Source organism: Dreissena polymorpha, chromosome 8, assembly GCF_020536995.1.
Source record: "Dreissena polymorpha isolate Duluth1 chromosome 8, UMN_Dpol_1.0, whole genome shotgun sequence".
In the NCBI taxonomy this organism is placed as follows: domain Eukaryota; kingdom Metazoa; phylum Mollusca; class Bivalvia; order Myida; family Dreissenidae; genus Dreissena; species Dreissena polymorpha.
Window position 1 is genome coordinate 78,012,685 of NC_068362.1, and position 21,357 is coordinate 78,034,041.

The 21,357-nt window shown below is 31.6% G+C and overlaps 1 protein-coding gene and 1 long non-coding RNA gene across 2 annotated transcripts in view; both read left to right on the plus strand.

The window, feature by feature from the left end:
- LOC127840655 (uncharacterized) overlaps positions 1-21,357 on the plus strand; it is a 74,792-nt gene that overhangs the window by 24,232 nt on the left and 29,203 nt on the right. The gene's annotated exons all lie outside the window — the stretch shown is intronic.
- LOC127841906 (uncharacterized) lies at positions 13,170-16,044 on the plus strand. The gene is made up of 3 exons (XR_008031409.1): positions 13,170-13,250; positions 14,809-14,931; positions 15,911-16,044. It is a non-coding gene; the product is annotated as an uncharacterized LOC127841906 (long non-coding RNA).

Consider the following 21,357-nt stretch of genomic DNA (forward strand, 5'->3'; position numbering starts at 1 on the left):
CAATAACATTATTTTTTAAGTTAATTTTTTAAACAACGCTGTGTGTTCGTCTATTACAAAAACAAGTATGAAACATTCTTCGCGGATCTCGTGCGCACAAGATACCAAATTGTTCAATCAGATAAATGATGAGTTCATATCATCATTCTAAAAATAGAAGCTCGCATAGCATGAACTTTTGTCATGAAAATTAAACATTTTAATCCTCTTAAAATTAGCCAATAATCATGACAAGAATAAAAAAATTCAACTTAAGTGAACGCTATTTGATGTTACAATATAATCCAGTTAACTTTAATCCTAAGAACATTAGTCAAATGATAAAAATGCTAATACATACAATCCACTCGAGTGATACAAAATCTTGGAACAATTGACTAGCTTAATATTCCTTTTATTATATACAACAACTAACGAAAACAGTTAACAATTGTATTTTTTACTTTAACAAAACTGACAAAACAATGACTAAAACGGTACGCCATAGTTTATTTAAGACGCGTATGAGTACAGTTTATGTAAATTAACGTGTAAACATTCGAACCGGGAAAACACAGGTTTCCGACACGCTTACCTTAATGCAATCGTTAATCCAATGTTTATAACAATAAAGTTGACAACTTTAATCCGATGTTTATAACAAAAACGTTGAAAAAATATACACTTCCACTTCTATCTTCCATGTCTTTATCGAAACTTAGTTTAAACCACACTATTTTATTGTATTCTTATACATTTATGCATGATAAATACACACTCCAAAATACGTTTTGAATTCGTTCGATGTTTTTAACAAATAGTTTACTGTTAAAAAACACCACGTCCGACAGGTCCTTAAATTCCATAGAGTTAAGATAAAAAATATTGTGTTTCGTCGCGGAAATGACGTCGCACGATGTTCTACCTAATATATTTCGTAATATAAAATATTTCTATTTTCGGTGCGCGTAATGTGACGCCATTAAATGGGTCGAAGTAGTCCGGCTAGTATGGTAATACGGAATCGGAAACAGCGAGTAGCGTAATACGGGATTTTTTATTTCAACGATTGATACAACCTGTATTTTGTTAAAAGCATTACACAGGTATATAATAAGATTACAGAATGATGGGATTCTATTACCCTAGTTCAACAGTTATTGTTTCTTATTGACAAATTTAAGAATTAAGGCCGTTTCTTACGCCCGAAAACCTGAATTGTGGGTCAGCTGTCATAATTGAAGGTAAGTAGGCACTGAAAACGAGTATGCTGAACGGTAAAACATATGGGCTATATAATATGATTACAACTTATAAATATAATCAACATTCTCAATATTGGACCATCTTCGCATTTACTTGTTGTTAATAAACGTTTCTATAACATTATTTGGCTACATTTTGCTCCTTATTTGCTTCTACACCGAACTCTTTCCACGAGAGTTTAAGTTATACTCTAGTATCTATTTTTTCCAAACGCTTATTTATTTCACGATTTTACTGAAGAACACGTGGGAGCAATGACAGATTATTTTTGCAACTTTATATCTTTTTTCAGCAACTTGAAATTTCAATAAAACAACCAGACTCTAATCGATTAATTTTAATTAAACGTTAAAACTTTCTATGTAGGTTTTTAAAGTATAGAGTATTTTTGGTATGGAAGGGAAAGACCGCAAATGTTATTTATCGCTAGAAATTTTGCACGTGTTGAGTATTCAGCTAATATGTTCCATGTTGCAATTATAGATTTTTTTTTACATTTTTTCTCATTTATTAATGCACTCTTATGAAGTAATCAATTATAGATTATACATACATGTCAAATAATACCCGTTCAAATAAACAATGTTTGATATTTAATGTTTCAATTTTCAACAATGTTAATTTTTAAGGTAGAGACAGCTCAATGTTCATCTTGTGCATTGTCCAATTAAAACTGTTTAATGAATATATATATATATATATATATATATATATATATATATATATATATATATATATATATATATATATATATAAGGTAGATATCTCTTGACACAGGAAAATCACCTACGTCAACATTCTTAAGCTATTGGTCTGTTAGTACAATACACAAATAGGAGTTTATCAACTAACAACACAGATTTGTCTTTTTGTCTACACCAAACACTATATATATATATATATATATATATATATATATATAATCGTTATGTTTGAATGTTTATTTCAATCGTGTACGATTATCCGTCCTTCACATTACGCTATTTATCCAACCTTTGGTTCCGCGCCTCAGAGTTACCGAATACCTGAAACCGAGAACCGTATTAACCTTCTGATCGACATGGAGCTGGACTCGAAATTGCCGATAAACAATTCCCAATTTACAACGATTTCGACGAATTAACGCAAACAAAAGGACACATCTGTGTTGTATGTTGATAAACTCGTATTTGTTTATTGTATTAATGCGGATTATGTTCGGCAGCTGGGGTATTTCGATAATTTTATTCTTTTAAAAATCGGCACTGAACGTTCGGTCAGACGAGAGACGACCTAGCATATCTACGAGTTCGAGAATTGTTTTATTGTAGTTTATGTTGGCAAGTTGCCGTTCGTAGTCATTTTTCGTCAAGCGGCAACCTTTCCCAACAAAATGGTACATAGTTTACGAAAATTGACCGCCATTTAGGCACTTAATGGCTTTAAAATGTTGATGTAGATGGGTTTCCTTTGTCAAGAGATACCTTCCTTGTATATGTATATCATATCAGATTTTTTATTGGGTAAACATGATGAAAAATGTTGTTTTATGACATATTGATAGTGTTTAATTGACTTGGCCATGCGCCCAACACATGTGGCTGCTACTAATGACAATTTGTACCCTAACACCGGTTGACTTGAAAATGCGTTGTAAAATGTTGAATTGTGATTCGTCAACTTGTATTATGTACAATTTTATAGTGAACCCTTGTTAGATGCTGCTAACTAAAACCGATTGTTCAACTTAGAAAATATTCAACATGCTGATGTAGTTTGTCATCAACTTACTTTCAGATGGATCCATTATATTTTATGTATTATTTTGACTACGATATTAGGTATATGAAGATGTAGACTTTATATATGCACTTTCTTCTTTTTCAGATCTGTAGTTTAAGAAGTTACATGTTTGTTTTTAAACATTTAAACATTTTGTAGAGTCGGAACATACAACATTTTACACTTTACAATTGTACACAACAGATATTTAAATGTTGCATTTTAACAATTCTCTGTTAAACAAATGAGCTGAATATTCAACACGTGCAACATTTCTGGTGATGAATAATATTGGCGGTTTTTCCCTTCCATAATTGTTATCATATATCAATGTAAGTATAAAGAAAATCAGCAATGCATACGTGCATCGTGTTTTTATATTTATTATTATTTTTATTATTTTTATTATTATTATTATTATTATTATTTATTTATTTTTAATTCAACAACAATATTTATTTCTTCAATAAAGCTTACACAAATAAAACCAACCATTATACAAAAACTATTACGACGACATATTTATAGGGCAAGTGAGTGAACCGAAGGCTTCCGAAAAAGCAACAGAACGTGAGGCACTTGTTTCCTTTGTCGGTAATTTTTAAAGCACCAAATGCGTATTAAACACGATATTGTTGTATATTTACTTGCATTATACCCTTCCAAATGTTTCGCAAATTGGAGGTATTTCTACGCATTTAAATGTGTCGAACACATTTCGAACATGTTTTATCATTTTTTGTAAACAATAATTGCATGTAATTTTTTTTAAACATGCTATTTTTAAATGGCAAATCATTTGATAGAATTTGTAACCATTTAAAAAAAAGTATCCTCCTGTTTTTCTGTGTAAATCCAGATACTACGACAAATGGAGTTGCAACGTCTGCAAACGTATCAAATCATGCACAAGAAGGTATGAAGCATGTGTTAGGCATTACGATGTAGATTATTGACTTCAATTTTTTTTTTATTAAAGCCATAAATTCAAATTACCATTTAAAACGCACTGGGTACCGTTAAAAATTGTATATACATAAAAAAATCCCATGTATTAATCTTAAATATTTAAGACAAAAATCCTTAAATTGATTCAATACCAAAGTTTCGGTATTAGGTGCTGATTCACCATTACGATCAATTCAAAAGTGGTCTTCCGCGATGTCAATAGAAAGCGACCACTTTTGCAAAGTAAGCAAAACGAACGTTTTTGTTATAGAAAGCACAATCTATTTCACACGTTTATCACTTCTATCATTATGTTCATTGTCAATTGATGTTGTGTACCCAACATAATTTATAAAATGCCTCATTGCCTTAAATATTAACTTTCACAGGTTGTGTTTTTTCTGCATTTCAATTTGATACTTCAGGAAATATGGCAAGAGCTCTGCAACTATGTTATTGGCCAGGAACGATTTCCATCAGAGAAATTTGTTAACAGAATAGACAACACATATTTTGATTTAGACAGCCTTAAAGAGATCAAAATAAGTGAAGATGATAACTACTTCAGCCATGTATCTAAATCGTGAGTACAATAGTATTAACTTATGTAGGATATATATATATATATATATATATATATATATATATATATATATATATATATATATATATATATATATATATATAAAAGACCATCAAACAACTCATGTAGCAGACAATCTTAACCATTCAAAGCAAATAGAAAAACATCGGGAAAATTGTTTAAAGGCTCACATTCTGAAAGACTGTATGTCTCTAACACATGTAGACAGTGGGAGCTGCTGTTTTGATGTGTGACTTTTCTGTTACTTTGGTGAAGGGTTTATTCGTAACACTTAAATTAAAATGTCCCGGACCCGGAAAATACTTCAAGTGTTCTATGTAAAGAGGAAAAGCACATAGTGGCGCTCTCTACCGGGAAATTTTAATCAATCATCCAAACGAAAAAAACACAACTCGGACCAAGCTTCTTTATGGAAAGAGTTTTTTTAAACTTGTTGACAGAAAGTTACTTACTATAAACTATACTTTACAGTGTTAAACAATCTAGCATAGATGTGTAAAAGCGGCCACCATTTTGATCACTCTTTCGTGAAAAGTATCGTATCCATTCAAAGGTGTACATTCTCAATTTCTTAAATGCAAAAGTGAAGGCAGTTGTCCTTTCGCAATAAATTTAACAACGAAGCAGGTGATACTTTTCATTAGCTGAATAATTTCAACGATTATGTACGGTCACATGCCGTGTTACTCGATTTAAAACTTTTTTACAAAATAACGTCGCAGCATGCAGAAAACATTGTTTTCATATTATATATTGTAGAAATCTGTAATCCAAAATACCCAGTAGGTGACGTGCGTGTATGTTTGTTTGTGTGTGCACATCTTCGCTCTTCTGCTAGATTCATTCAAACATATACCACAGAACATTTGTTCCGATGTAATTATAGTTAAAAGACACATTTCTGGTTTTCAGTATATGTAACACCAAATACCAGGGCTTCACTTGCTGATTAATATACACAAATATTTATCCCTGAACGATATACAAATTACTTAAATGCGACACAAGCATCAGAAATTATAAGGCCATTTTGCTATTTAAATTATACTTATGTGACAAATGATTTGTTTAACGGATTACATATCTGTAAGTAAGTAGCAAGATATGTACTTGAAACGGCATGACATACTTTACTTGCACAGTTAATTGATTTAGAACAGTCACATGCTTTGTGGCTCGATTTTTTAAACCTTTTTTTCAAAACAGCATCGTAGCATTCCGCACACATTGTGTTAATATTATATAGAGTCGTATTCTGTAATTAAAAATATGTTACGTGCGTGTTTTTTTGTGTTTTTACAATGCCCTTCTGCTAGATTAATTCAAACATATGCCAAGGTTCATTTGTTACGACACATTTCCAGTGTTCAATAGATGTAACACCAAATAGCAGAGTGAACATTTTGATTAATATACACATATCTTTATCTCTGAAAAATAAACGAATTAACTTTTTTCGACACAAGCATTATACATTATTAGTCCATTTGCTTTTTAAATTATAATTATGTGACACATGATTTGTTGAACGGATAACATCTATGTCAGTAAGCAACAAGATATGTACTTGAAACGGCATTATATACTTTATTTGCCAAGTTAATTGATCTTAATCATAAAAATATAAGTTCTTTATTTAAGTGGCTATTCATTTTGTATGCGGTGTATTTTTGCACATAGGGACAAACTCGAAGGCGTTTTGGCATTTAAAAAACCAGGCGAAAACTCCCCTTGCCTGTACACATGGATAAGTCATCTTCTATGTAGAGATGATCAGTGGAAGTCAATCATTAGACTGGCTGCAGCCAGATTTGCGCTTCAAAACTATGATACATACATAGAATGGGTATGCCTCTATAACACTTTTATATCGCATTTCCATTTCTTCCAATACTTAAAAGCGTCCGCTCACTAAACTGCAATTCAGTCATTTTTTAAGCGTCGATTTGGCATTTTTGACACAAAATATTACCATTGTAAAGTAATTAAGTTTGTCAACAACCCTCTAAACTGTGTCATTTGGATTATATAAAAAGTCTCCTTGAAATCACTCTATTAAAGGAACTCAATTAAAGTCACATTAATACTCAAAACCAGCAAATATTTCGGTAAATTTATCGTAAAATAATGTTAACCCATACACAATCAGTTAAGTGACAGGTACAAAAAATGAACATTGACGGACACTAAACTAATTGTTGTAGTTTTACATTTCAGCTGACCAATGTGTTTCTCACAGCAAAATCTTTAAATGATGCACATTTTTTCTTTAAAATACACGGAGTGGAATTTAAAGTAAATGATTCATCTGCAATAAAGATAGGCGTACAGCTGGCGTTTGCAGATCTTGTGAAAGAAATCTTCAACGCTGGAAGCGGCAATGGTATATTAAGGAAGTTGTGTACTGGCACAACAATTATTTGTGTATGCTAATTAATTAGATAATCAATGATGATAATCACACATTGAAAACATAATTATTTTAGAGACCAATACACTATTTGGAGATATGAGAGCAAAACTGTAGGAAAACAATTGAGGCAATTATTTTTTTATTCGTTTTTCTTTTGCAGGTCCATTTTATGTGAAGTTCTTGTCTGGAGCATTGAACTGCAATATTATTCAACATTATGAAAATGATTCGTTTGCGGGACGTAAAGTTGAGCGGACACAATGCTTGCTTATTCCTTTTCCAAAAATAGATTGTAGCGATAGGGAACTGCATATTTTCTGGATGAAGAGCATAAACGATATGAACAATTACCACGTACTTCATTTGGTTAAAAGCCAAGAAGGTCATTGACAAAAATGGGCAATTTAAATGAAGAAAGGTTATCACATTATTCCACAAAGATACTCGGCGATTACTTGCCACATCGATATCCGTCGATGGTAACATTTGAACACGTTACACTCTTTTCGTTAACATAGAATTAATAGCCGAGGAGAATATAAAAAGCTTGAGCTGTTAAGGTACAGTACGGAATCCATTACATCGTGTTAAATTATTTTTTATTGTGCTAAAATTAGTAAGTTTATCTTGTGGGTATGTTAAAAATAAACTTATTCAAGACGTTTGCCTCTGTTTAGCACTGAACATTTATTTCGAAAAAATATACAAATAAAGTAAATGTCATTATGTTATCTCTTCCTATGATTTTTATGTTTCAAAATGAATACAAGTATTTCACTAAGCTAGTGAATACTGTAATATGCACATAGGGACTATTTGTTTGTTCATCTCCATAACTAAAACATTAGATGGTTGGTCTAGAAAGTTGTTTTTATTCTAAATAATAAAGCAGTTTGTCTCTTTTATAGTTTCATGCTTCAAAATAATTAGAACCACAATACAAATAGGTGCTTGTATTGTCCTTGAAATAAGGCATCGTGTCATTTTTATAATTCATGTTTACTTCTTTGAATTTACGTGTTTATTCTCTATATATATCTTATTTCATTTATGTATTTTGTTTAACCATAATGTGCTACAAATGTCGAAATGTGCAAGAACTTTGTAGTGAAAGTTTTCAAAATAAACTCATATGCTTTTCATTCCTCCAAATATAAGACACATGAATGTAAAAAACATGAAGTTATAAAACAAAATTTACAAATTTGTTACTTCAATATAATAATAACGTTATACTTGAGGTACTGAGCTAGTAAAAATTCAAGCAAAGATCCAGCGAATATCAGCCTCACAGCAATTTGATGTCTCCCGTCCATTGTCTCAAAATGAAGTAACTTTTCCGATGATATCAACATGTATCGACTCCTTTAAAAAGATGATTAACATTGATCAACTTTTTTTAAACCTTGAGTTCGCTAGATTGATGAAACTTGATGTGTAGTTTAACGGCTAGACGTTGAATATGCACAATATTTAAGAGTTATCTTTGTGTCGAGTTGAACTTCTTAATAAGTATCTTGCGATAACTCCACAAGTACTTACGAGTTTGGAATAAGCATCAACATCTGACATCATCTGCCAGGTCTCATTTACCTCATTGAAAGCGATGTCTTTGAAAAGATAACACCAAATTTGAAGTTTTTGTTTGATTACTAATAATATTGAGGTTTGTTCATATATACTTCAATAAGTTTCAGTCAAAGAAAATTATGCATGATACCATTTGTTAATAAAGAATTTTAGCCAAATTACTTACACACAACAAAGATCCTGCATAACCAAAATCGCAAACATTATTGTAATACCTACTTCATTTCCATGAAGCCTGTCTGTCAGATTCTGCTGAGGAGATTGTGGATGTTTTTTGAAGGGATCTTGACGCGCAAATCTACATATTCTTTAAGCTGGTAGTACTTACAGAAGTAACATGTATTGTCGACAACACGTTAAAAACCCTCCATGGACCTTAAAAGTTGTCGTTATTTGCAAAAAGATAATACATATGTGTGAATTTTACTTGGATAACCACAATACATTATGTATGAGATCACATAAGAAGTGCTCATTGGCTCATCTATTTCAGAATAGTCTTTGAGAAATAAGATACTTGTTTAGGTTTTTTTTTGAGGAAAACTACATCACTTCATCATACAAAATAAAACAAATTGTCATTGAGTTCCACGTATTTACTTCACCACTATTACATACAACTATTTCACAGTTCATGTTAGCTTATCTTTTAAAATATGTGAACAAATATTTGCCTGATTGTAAAGTAAAAATAACGGTGTGGGTGCACTTTTCAATTGAGATCTACTTCACTCCAATTAATAATGTATAAGTTGTGTAATTATTACAAAAAATACATCATCCAACAACTGCAATACTTTGACTACAGTTGGGTTCAAATGAGTCAATATGTCGGGCTCAATACGCGTTCAAAGACGCTTGTTTGCTTCTACTCGTATTTCAAAATTTCATATTGTATGTATTTTTACAACACTTGTTGATATTAAAAAGAAATACATAAAAATATTACTATAATAATCTATCTGTTATTAAGTATGCACAATCGCTACAGTCAACCAATACGTCTGAACTAATAAAACTGTGTTTTTGGGGCGATTGCCTTCTGCAATTAGCCCCATAGGTAACATAATATACGTATACCGAAGAATGTAGTTCGTTACTGCATTTAAGCACTTTGCATCCAGATTCTTCATTCGCAAACAAAATAGCTCAGATGAGCGCGTTCCATCCATGGCAACGTCTTTTCACTGTGGCATTAGCACACAAGTAACACACAGTCCTCGTGGGCGGTGTATACAGCGACGAAATATCGGTTCAATACTGAAATATATACATTTAACCGATACAGCGCATTTATGTTCTTTCGTTTTAAGCAATCAACTGTGTTCGCGATATGGGCGACAAAATATAATTACCACGCGCTACATATTTTACTGTAAAAGTAAACATCTCAATGTTCTGTGCGCTGCAAAGTTTTAATATGACAATTCGCCCGTGCTTTTCACGTAAGTTTTGAATTTTTCCTTACACACGAAATACATGTTGTGGTTGTCACTTTCACAGCAGCTAATTAATTTGCGTTAATGTTTTCCAATATATATATGAATAATAATTGAATCTACATGATGTATAGAAACCTTATGACAACGTTTGTCTTCACGAAATCTCAGATACATATAACACTATTTCAGAGTAAAAACCTAGGTCACCAGTTCAAATGATAATAATCAACATTGTATTCACAAACGTTTCGCAGTTATGAATTGTCACGTACGACAATGACTTGTTTTAAAAAGCAGCATTTACTTTTAACCCCACTAGCTAAATCATATATTATGTTGACAGCTTGTAACCCTTCCTTAATTCCATCTGTTTTGTTCAACAAAGGTGATTTGTTGGCATTACGATGTATTGTGTTTTTATGACCACAAAATGTGAGCAAAATCGCCCCACCAGTACTTTAAGTTCTTTGATTTTGTTAAAGAATCGTTGATTATAAGATCGAATTTGTTAAGTCGTATAACGTAATTTACCAATTGCTCCTCCGCTGTACTATAATATAAATTTGTTTTGTATATATTCATGTTTGTTGACAATTATTTTTCTGCGTTATATACATGTTGACATATATCAATACCAACCACACGTGATGTTGACGATGAATATTGTGCATGTCAAATAAATTGTCTGTCTGGCTGTCTTTATCATATCTCTGACCCAACATTGGGTTAATAAACTTCTGATTACGTTATGGTACAAGCGCATCGTTTTGTTGTATCGTTTAGTTAGTTAAATGACTTGAGATCTGAAGCATAACGTCGATTGGAATATTCAATTACAGTACTTCAGTGACGGCTACATAAAGGAGTTTACACTATCTGGTAAATATTAGCAAGGGTTATTTGATTTCTGATTACAATCATTAACACATGTACCATAAATGGAAATCGAAAGTTAACATTTTATACTTCTGTACATTTTAAAATGTCCTTAAAAGTAGTAAAATATAATGATACACTATGTTGATTAATTGAATGCATTCTTTACGTTAACAAATTGTTATCTTTAAAAATGATTTTAATTTTGTTTCTTACCTCATGATGTTGTGATTCACAAATGCAGATTGTTATCGCGTGAATTCACATTTTATATATGTAAAATAAATCGTTGTATTGGACAATCTCAGTCATGTTTATCATTAAAAATTTCCCGGATGAATAGCTGGCAGATGTGAATATTAGCGATTTGTTTACAAAGAAAGTGATCCGATGTGATTTGACGTTCGATCATCTCCAGCAATCGAGTTAGCAAAAGCTGTTACTAGTATATTGTATTTAATTTTTGTATATGTGTTTAGCTTTGGACGGAGTTTGATGAAATTTCTATTTTCTTGTACCTTGCTTTATAAGGCAGAATGATCGATAAAAGCTATTGCCGTATAACTCTTTTAACTGAACTAGGTTTCCATGGCTTTTCCCAACACATACTAATCAATTGTGTATCTACACGCTTGACAAACTTAACTTGAAATGTATTTGTCTTTGTAGGAAAGAATGAGGGCGATCGTTTTGACCTGGAAATATTTTTAATCATAATAAGCCATGCATTTATTTTGGTGAGTTTATGTAAATTAGCATAATTTTTATGTGTATTTTAGCAACCATATTTTTATAGAAATATTTAAGTATTATACATGTATATGAAGTGTTATGCAATAAAGAACAAATAGATAATAATACTTATCTGTACATTTGGTTATTCATATCTTAAAGGGCGTTGTTCATCAATCGACAACATACGAGCTAAAAGAGAGTGCTTACTGTGAATGGTATTGTACGAAAGTAGTACAACAATGGGACGGCACATGTCCTGTATATGGGTCATGTCGGTGGTATTGTCAGGCAAAACGCAAAGACTGCACCCCGGGTACTCGATATCATTGTGCCAGAGATTTACATAACAAGGATTTATTTATTGAAGCGTGCGCACCTGAAATATTTTGTTTGGCAGGTATGCGCAATATAAGCATAATCGTAATATAATGATTGTAGACCATGATACTATGAAGAAAATATAGCGATTAGTATTGTGAAGTAACATGATTAGAGAAACATTTTTAAGCCGACTTGTTATTTGCACATTAAAATGTTCAAGTTTTATAAAAAAAGAAAAGAACGTTATATTTATATAAATATATATTTTTATCTTTGTATAATATTTTTTTATAGGAGAAGAACCTCAAATATCTTTACATCAGAGTGGTAAAGCCATTGTGCTTTGCCTACCATGTTTCCGACGAAACATGTACAATGGTCGCCACAACACATCATCGGCGGTTTTTAGTGAATGTCCTAATATAAAAACAAACTTGTGTGTGCAGACAGAGCACAAGGTTGACTGTGAAAAAACTTCATTTTTGGAACTTACAAAAACTGACGGGTATTGTCGGTGTGACGCAAGAAATGGTTATGCAGCGCAATCAAAGGAAATTTGTTTTTATGAAAATAAACGCTGCTTCAGGAAGAAATGCCCTGCAGGCGACGTTCTTTCTTTGAGTGAGAATAATATTTTTTTACTTTATTTGAAATGAAGAATATCAATGAAATGTAAGCATATATAGTATATTCGGAGTTATAAATATAGATTTTTGGTGTCAAAACAACTCTTGGAAATAAATGTGCAACGGGTTTCGCTATTCTTCAAGATTACACGTGTGTACATGAATGCCCCGTCGGATTCGCACAAGATGTATCCGATATTTGCAACACACTGAAAAGGTACGTCTGTGCCTGTGTTGACGTTGGTCTTTTTAAAGTATAGGCATTAAGTACTTTAATACGTTGAAAGTGAGTTTTGATAGTAATGTTTAAACGTGTACATATTATTTAATTTAGTTTCAAGAGTGTTATTCATGTCGTAACAGTATTTATATTATTTCAAAATATTTTAGGCACTTCATACTGTTTTACTTTACATAAATATGAACAAATTAACACCTACATATGATTAAAAATCTTATGTTCATGTTGTTGGTAATTAAGTAGTAAGTGTAACACGATGGCATTATTAATACTTTATAAATAAACTTGATTATCAATATAAGATGCTATTCTATAATAATGGTTTCAGGGTGATATTTTAATTTGCATGAAGCATTGTTCTTTTTTTAAAGTCCTCACCCTGAAATCGCTTCCGTATTTACAACTGTTACAACTGTTGTTGAAGACAAGGACACACATTTGTCTACCGGTATATGTACATTTATCTATGTAAACTCAAGTAAAACAAAAACCTGTCTATTGAATAGAAATATAAATGACAATAATTATGTTTAAACAAGTGTTGGTTTTGTATGTATATATCGTACGCATATAACACCTTTTCATTTCAATCAATGTTATAGTATCTAGCACAATTTGCAATTTTATACCTACTTATATTTGATATTACGGTCCTAAGGAACAATAAGGAATAGGAGGTCTACTGGTGATTCCTTCGTATGGTAGCGTTCTTTGTAAATTACCTTCTTTTGATCTTAAAAGCATTTGCACTTATATTTCATTTGCTGAATTGAAAGTTGAATGTAAGAATATTTTTACAAATATGATTCACGTTTCATTAAAGGCGCAATGCCAATATACCGAGTGCATTACTTTTGTTTATTAGATAACCTTTTGCGAATTTACAACGCGATAAATCCGTGCGTTTATAAGAATATAAAATATAAAATGACAAATAGCATGATATATACAGAATAACAGGTTACTGCATGATTTGTTTGTAATATATCAGGCAAGGCTTAGAATGATATAACAGCGAGGCTTGCCGAGCCGTTATTTTATTCGTGCCGAGCCTGATATATTACAAAAAGATCAGGCAGTAACCTGTTTCTGTTTATCATACCTCTACGTCCCCGATTTTACAGAAATAATGAAAACAATCGCTCAAAAGCTGCATTTTTAGCTGAAAAGAAAATGATTTGTCGTTTGACCTGTTAATAATGACGTCACGAGCGTTTGCGCTTAATATTTATATATTTTTTTTGCTGTTTGTGTTGCATTTTGTGTTTAAAATCTATTGCATCTTGATATCAAATTGTTTGTTTTGTTGAATCTGATTCAATTGTACTAAAACTGATTACTTTAAAGTTGATTTCGAGTACGTATTTATGTGCAGATTTACATACGCCTCTCTTAATAATTCATGTCATATATATAGTATTTATAGAATAATGATATATTTGTTACAGCTACATACTATATTTCATTAAAATAATGGTTTCTGCTTCAGCCATATATATGATATGTACAATACATCGAAGTATAAACGAATAAATAAATAATTAAAAATAATTAAAAGAAGTTTGTGTAAATAGCTGTTCATTTTAAGTGTGTTTGTATTAAACGAACTTTTCTTTTCATATCAGCTCTAACAATACCCGTTCCAAGCTATTAAGCTTATATAAATCAGACACACACATTTGAAACTTGAAACGCGTAACGATGTGAAAATTAATTTGTATTTTTCCTCCTGAACTTTTAAATAAACGTATATCCTGTGTATGAAATTCATAACATACATTTAAGTAAATTCAAGAATAGCCGAGTGAATCAAGCATATTTCGGATTCGGAAAAGATGTGAACCTCTTTTTGTAAATATCTGTTTTCGGGTAATCAGACTTGCTCTCTGTAATTACCGTTATATTTCAAAAGAAATTAAATTGAAATGGTGTGCATCAATTCAGTCCTACACCTGTGATCATGTGCCGTTAACCAATAATACATAAATAATATTGTTACGTTTCAGGAACATTAGATGCACCATCAACAAATGAGCAACTTTATAAGCAGATCATCATTCCGATTTGTTTGTCTGTGGTACTATTTGTGTTCGTAATAGTTACAATACTATTCAGAAGACAGTTACAAGGTGAATATAACTAAATTAATAAATCAATAAAACAATGCAATAAATCAATAGATAGTACTGCTACTTTAAGTTGACTGCTAAGATAATATATTTCAAATACACAGCCATTGTTGTCACTTAATGTAATAATTATTCCAATTTACCACATTGACACAGTCGTACAGTCGTATAAGCTTCAAAGTAATAAGGGTCTTGATCTTACAATACTTTCTTGCATAGTTAGTTTAATCATCTGTAATGCATGGTTTTATGAAAAGAGAGAAAGGTGTTGATAGTGTGGAACACATAAACTACTATATAGCAAAAAAAGTGTATAGATGGAAAAAATTACAAAGACTCTACGGGTTGAATGCCGATGATTTTCTGAAATACCATAATCTCAAGGAAAGTGTGCCACTAGATTTAAAAAAAGCGGGAAACTGAAGACATTTTATATCAACCGACATTATATTTACTTGCATCAAATACGGAATAAACTATTCTAGGTATTTTAGTATACCAAAAAACCCGTACTGAAGAAGCAATTCAGTGAAATTTAGGCAATTACAATATATATTTTTTTACAAAGAAATGGGAACAAATCAATTGTTTATTGAACCGTTAACATTAACACATGAAACAAAGCTTAGCATGTCAAGTGTAAATATATTATGCGCCATTATTACAAATATTTCCGGTATGAATATATTAAGCAAAATATTTCAAATAATAACTACTTACTGCTGTGTGGTTTTAGCACATTCTAATACGCATGATTTGTATGGCATGTCAGTCGAATGTGCTTATGTTTTGGGATTGCTCTTCAATTCAACAGTTTTGCTAAGGTTGAAAGAGTGATGTTGATTTTATTATATAAAAATATACATATACAGAGACATAGCTAACAAGGTATCGTATAAAGTGTTGATGAAAAATATAAAGTACATTCATGTAGGTAAGCACAGAATAGTAATCATTCCGTTTTTTTAACCACTTTCAGGATCCGAATCGCAGAATACAAACGACACGGATGGGAAAGCGACAGCATTCTGTGATAAAACATATCCAGCAAATGCAACGGCGTCTTGTGAGTGTCGTACAAATTGTTTTTGCAATTTCGTAGTTAACAGAAGGTTATTTTGTACTAAATATTTTGCAATATTTTGCAAATAATTCTTTATTTTGAGTGTTTATGGGGCTTTTACAATTTAGCCATAGTCAAACATTTATAGAATATACTTCTTTATCATTGAAGCAAAGTTGTTGCATGCAATTCCAACGATAAAAATCCTTCAATAAATTTAGTGATTTTTTTTTTCAATTGTTTAATATGTTGAACAAATGTTAGTTGAAACACAATAAAATTACACCGAAGAAAGTTTTCTTCAATAACAACAGATATAATATAATTTAAAATATACACTTTTGGGGTCTTCGTAAAATTTACTTAGTCGGCAGACATGGGCACAATGAGTGCTTGGCTTTGAAAATTTGAAGCCATTTTCAGTATTTCATGTAGCATTTTGATCAAATTTGTGTGTTCTTGGGGTTCAATAGTTCGTATAGATTGTGAGCGATAAAAAGACAATCAACACATTGGTTTAGAACATTTACAATAGTCTTAATTTTAAGACCAAAACTTGTAACGGAAAGTAAATTTTTTTGAGGCACACCTTGCTCTAGTCGGCGGTTTTCAGAAAGGGTACAATCAAAAGGAAACTAGCAATTAACATGAGTAATCTTCCTTTACAATCCTGCGTCTCTAAAATTGTCACGTTTCCATTACAAACAGGAAGTATCATATGCCTTTTCTAAACTTGTTGTTTGTTTACAAAATATTCCCTTAACTAAGTTTCTAGACGAACTCGGTGATGATTTATACTTTAAGGTTTTTGAAAACCCGTTTGGAATATTGGAAAACACTACAACACCGTTTGATTCTAAATACCAACAAGACGTTTATTTGCTTTACGTTCAAAAATTCACAAAAATAGCCAGTAAATGTAAGATACCTATACATTGAAAGATCGGAAGTATGTTTTCCGGTTTTGGTAAAATAATAACTAAATGTTGTTTTTATACATGTATATTAGAAACCAAGCCTGTTAACCAGATACCATAAACTATATCAAGAAATATATTTAATTATTAAGTTTGAATATGTTTATAAAGTTGATGATCAATTTCATCTGGACCTACAGCAACTGCTTTGCATTTTTTGTTTTACATTATCAACTAATTTGTCAATATTAAACTGCTTATCGATCTTTGACTGAAAGTTCAAAGCAATGAGAAGTGGTCACTTCCACACTGTTCATCAAGCATGGATCAATCAAAATTCAAGAATAATAATGGATGTGTTAAAGAAAGTTATATGAATGAACAAGTACCTGTCGATGGGTGTGAATAAGTTGATAATTTATCAGTTTAAATATACGATTGTGAATTATCTATAAGTTTATTTATGACGTTACCTTTACCATTAGTTTTATCATGAACTGACCTATAAAGGTTTATAGGCGTTTATGTCAATAAGTAAAGGGAGGGATTTAGGAAGGTGTTTAACGAAACACTTTAATTCCCCAACATAAACGTTTGAGCCAGGCGGCAAACACAGTGAAAAAAGTGTTAAAGATGTATGTACGTTAAGTAATTTTAAACCTGACATTAAATGGTTTTTAAGCAGCAGTTTATTTGTTGGTTCACTGTTAGCAACTGCAAGAGTAGACATCCCATTTGTTTACATAAATTACTAAAGACACGCCATATTAACCGAAGAAGACCACTATTTTCAGATTAAGATCACAACAATTCGACGGAAGTATAAAATTATTAATTATGCAGAAAGGAAAAAAACTTTTCTAAAAAAAACCAAATATAATTGTGGTTTTCATAGAAAATACTAGTTGAAATGCAGTGCAGTTACATTTGACCAAGAGAACTGCAATTTAAATGGCCTCCTTCCTTTCTCCTGATTTTGTAGCACGTAAGTTTATATGAAAGTGTGTTAAAGAGTATGTCAAACTGTATTTAAAACGTGGTCACACATTATGCTATAAACAAGCTTATTTTTCCTCAGATGGTACCACTGAACCAATATGCAAGGTCATAGACACATTGTTGTTAATATATATATGCTGTCGAACCAAACAAATGTCCCGTTACACGCCTCTGTGACATTGACCTTTAACTAAGTGATATCGAAATCTATTGACGTCTTCATTTAACACAAGTAACCACTAGATACTGGACATGATCATATATCATACCATTCTTAAGATATTGCGCGGACTTGATTTAATGTCAAAAGCCCCTGTGACATTTCCTTTGACTTGTTCATTTCAAAATAGGACGTCGGCTTCCGTTGCTCCTAGGTCATCAACCTACCAATTACATGGGTGTATGTGAAAACATTCTCTACGTTTTGTTCAGAAACCAAATTGGACCAAATTACAAACGGACAAACCTACTTGTGTTTATATGTTTTTAAGTATTATTATATAAAACTTGCATTGAACACATTTCTCAGCCGGTATTCCTATGGATAGAGAATTAACAATGGTGGCCGTTACTGAACCACGCGACAAATCTGGTTTGAACATTTAATTGTTGACTTCATACGACACGTGCTTTACACATTGTCCAGTGGATTTTTAATTATTTATTCTTTCGTATGTGTGAGTTTATTCCCATTTTAATTAGACTCAGATAATGAAAGGTTAAATAAAGGATAGTAAAATATGTGCATATATATTTACTCTGAACTTATGTTGTTATACGAGCTATAAAATACATACAGACCCAAAGGTTCATTATGTCAACGTGTTTACACTTTAAGTTTGCTGTATTTATATATTGTATAAAACCTCACGTGGTATAGCTTTATTTTATACTTTTTAAAAGCTTGCATTTGCATTAATAAATTGTGTCATTTTATGTTCATTCAGGCGTGGATCCAATGAAAGATAAAGAAGAATCGACACCAACTGCGATAGGAACACCTGAAAACAAAACCACGTCAGGTTCGAACAAATTTGTCTTGATGTATTTAAACAATCAAAAGAAACACACAAACAAAAACGTACGATAGTTCCTAACAGATATTGGGAAACAACCGTTGTTGACGATATCAAGAAAAAGAATCAAAGATTAAGTTTAAATATTTTTATAAAATTGATGATAAATTTCATCTGGACCTACAGCCATTTCTTTGCATTTTTTTTACATAATTAATTAATTCGTCAATATTAAACTGCTGATCGATCTTTGACTGAAAGTTTAAAGCAATGAGAAGTGGTCACTTCCACACTGTTCATCACGCACGGATCAATCAAAATCCAAGAAGAATAATGGATGTGTTAAAGAAAGCTTTATGAATGAACAAGTACCTGTCGCTGGATGTAAATAAGTTGATAATTAATCAGTTAAAAGATACGATTGTAAATTATATATGATTTTTATCCCTCACGTTACCTTAACCATTAGTTTTATCATGAACTGACCTATAAAGGTTTATAGGCGTGTATGTCAACAAGTAAAGTGAGAATTTCCGGAAGGTGTTTAACTAAGCATTTAATACTAAGCATTTTAATTCCCAAACATACGCTGTTGAGCAAGGTGGCAAACACAATGAAACGTGTGTTATAGGTTTATTGTTATTTAGTAATTTCAAACCTGACATATACAGGTTTTGTAGCCGCAGTTTGTTTGTTGGTTCACTGTTAGCAACTGTAAGAGTAGATCGCCTATTTGTTTACATAAGCTACTAAAGGCACGCCATATTAACTGAAGAAAACCACTTTTTTCAGATCTTAGATCACAACAAGTCCACGGAAGAATAAAATTAGTAATTATGTAGAAAGGAAAAAAATAATGTTCTAAAAATACGAAATATGATTGAGTTATTGATACAAAATGCCAGTTGAAATGCAGTGCAGTTACATTTGACCAAGATAACTGCAATTTAAATGGCCCCCTCCCTTTCTCCTGATTCAGCACTTCAGTTAATATGAAAGTGTGTTAAATTGTATGTCAAACTGTATTTAAAACGTGGAAACACATTATGCTATAAACAAGCATATTTTCCTCAGACAGCACCACTGAACCAATATGCAAGGTCATAGGACAAATTGTTATTAATATATACATGCTGTAGTACAAAATAAATTTCTCCTTAGACGCCTCTTTGACATTGACCTTTGACTAAGTGATTTCAAAATCTATTTACGACTTCGTTTGACACAAGTAACTACTACATAAATGTGCATACTGGGCATGATCATATATCATAACATTCTTAAGATATTGCGCGGACTTGATTTAATGTCAAAAGCCCCTGTGACCTTTCCTTTGACTTGTTCATTTCAAAATAGGACATCGTCTTCCGTTGCTCCTATGTCAACAACCTACCAATTATATGGGTGTACGTGAAAACATTCTCTACGTATTGTTCAGAAACCCAAATTGGAACAACACACAAGCTTACAACCGACTTTTGTTTATATATTTTAAATATAATTATAACACTTGCATTGAATACATTTTTTTCAGCCGGTATTCCTATGGATAGAGACAGTTTTGCACAATTCAAAGTGACGGCCGTTACTGAACCCCGCGACATACCCGGTTCGAACATTTATTATTTTGTCTTCATACGACATGTGCTTTAGCATTGTCCAGTGGGTTTTTAATAATTTATTCCTTCGTTTGAGTGAGTTAATTCCCATTTTAATAAGACTCAGATAAGGAAAGGTTAAATGAAGGATAGGACAAAATGTGCGTATATATTTACTCTGAACTTATATTCGTTGTTATACGAGCTATAAAATACATAAAGACCCAAAAGTTCATGAAATACAAGGATAAACAACTGAAAAACCGGATCCTGTTTCATCTCTTCATGTCAACGTGTTTAAACTTTTAATCTGCTGTATAAAGATATTGTATAAAACCTAACGTGGTAAAGCTTTATTTCATAATTTTCAAAAGCTTGCATTTGCATTTATAAATTGTGTTATTTTATGTTAAATCAGGCGTGGGTCCAACTCAAGATAAAGTAGAATCAAAACCAACTGTGATAGGAACACCTGAAAGCAAAAACACTTCAGGTTCGTACAAAGTTGTCTTGATTCATTTAAACAATGAAAAGAAACACACAAAAAACGCTCGATTTAAATTTACGGTCATAAATATTCGGAAACATATTATGACATTAAAGTATGATTTCATTTTTAAACGGCTTTTAACTCAGTCTTCATCTTCCACTGTGTCTAAAATGTTTACTATTACTTACTAAACTCCGCGCCAAACTCGTCAAAAACGGTTGCTCCGTTGATAAGTTGTACCTTAATTTTCCCATAATAAACTATCCGTTGAAGCGTGCTCATTGAAACACGAACAAATAGTTGCATGAATTGCATTGAAATTCAATTCTTGTTGAGCTTCAGC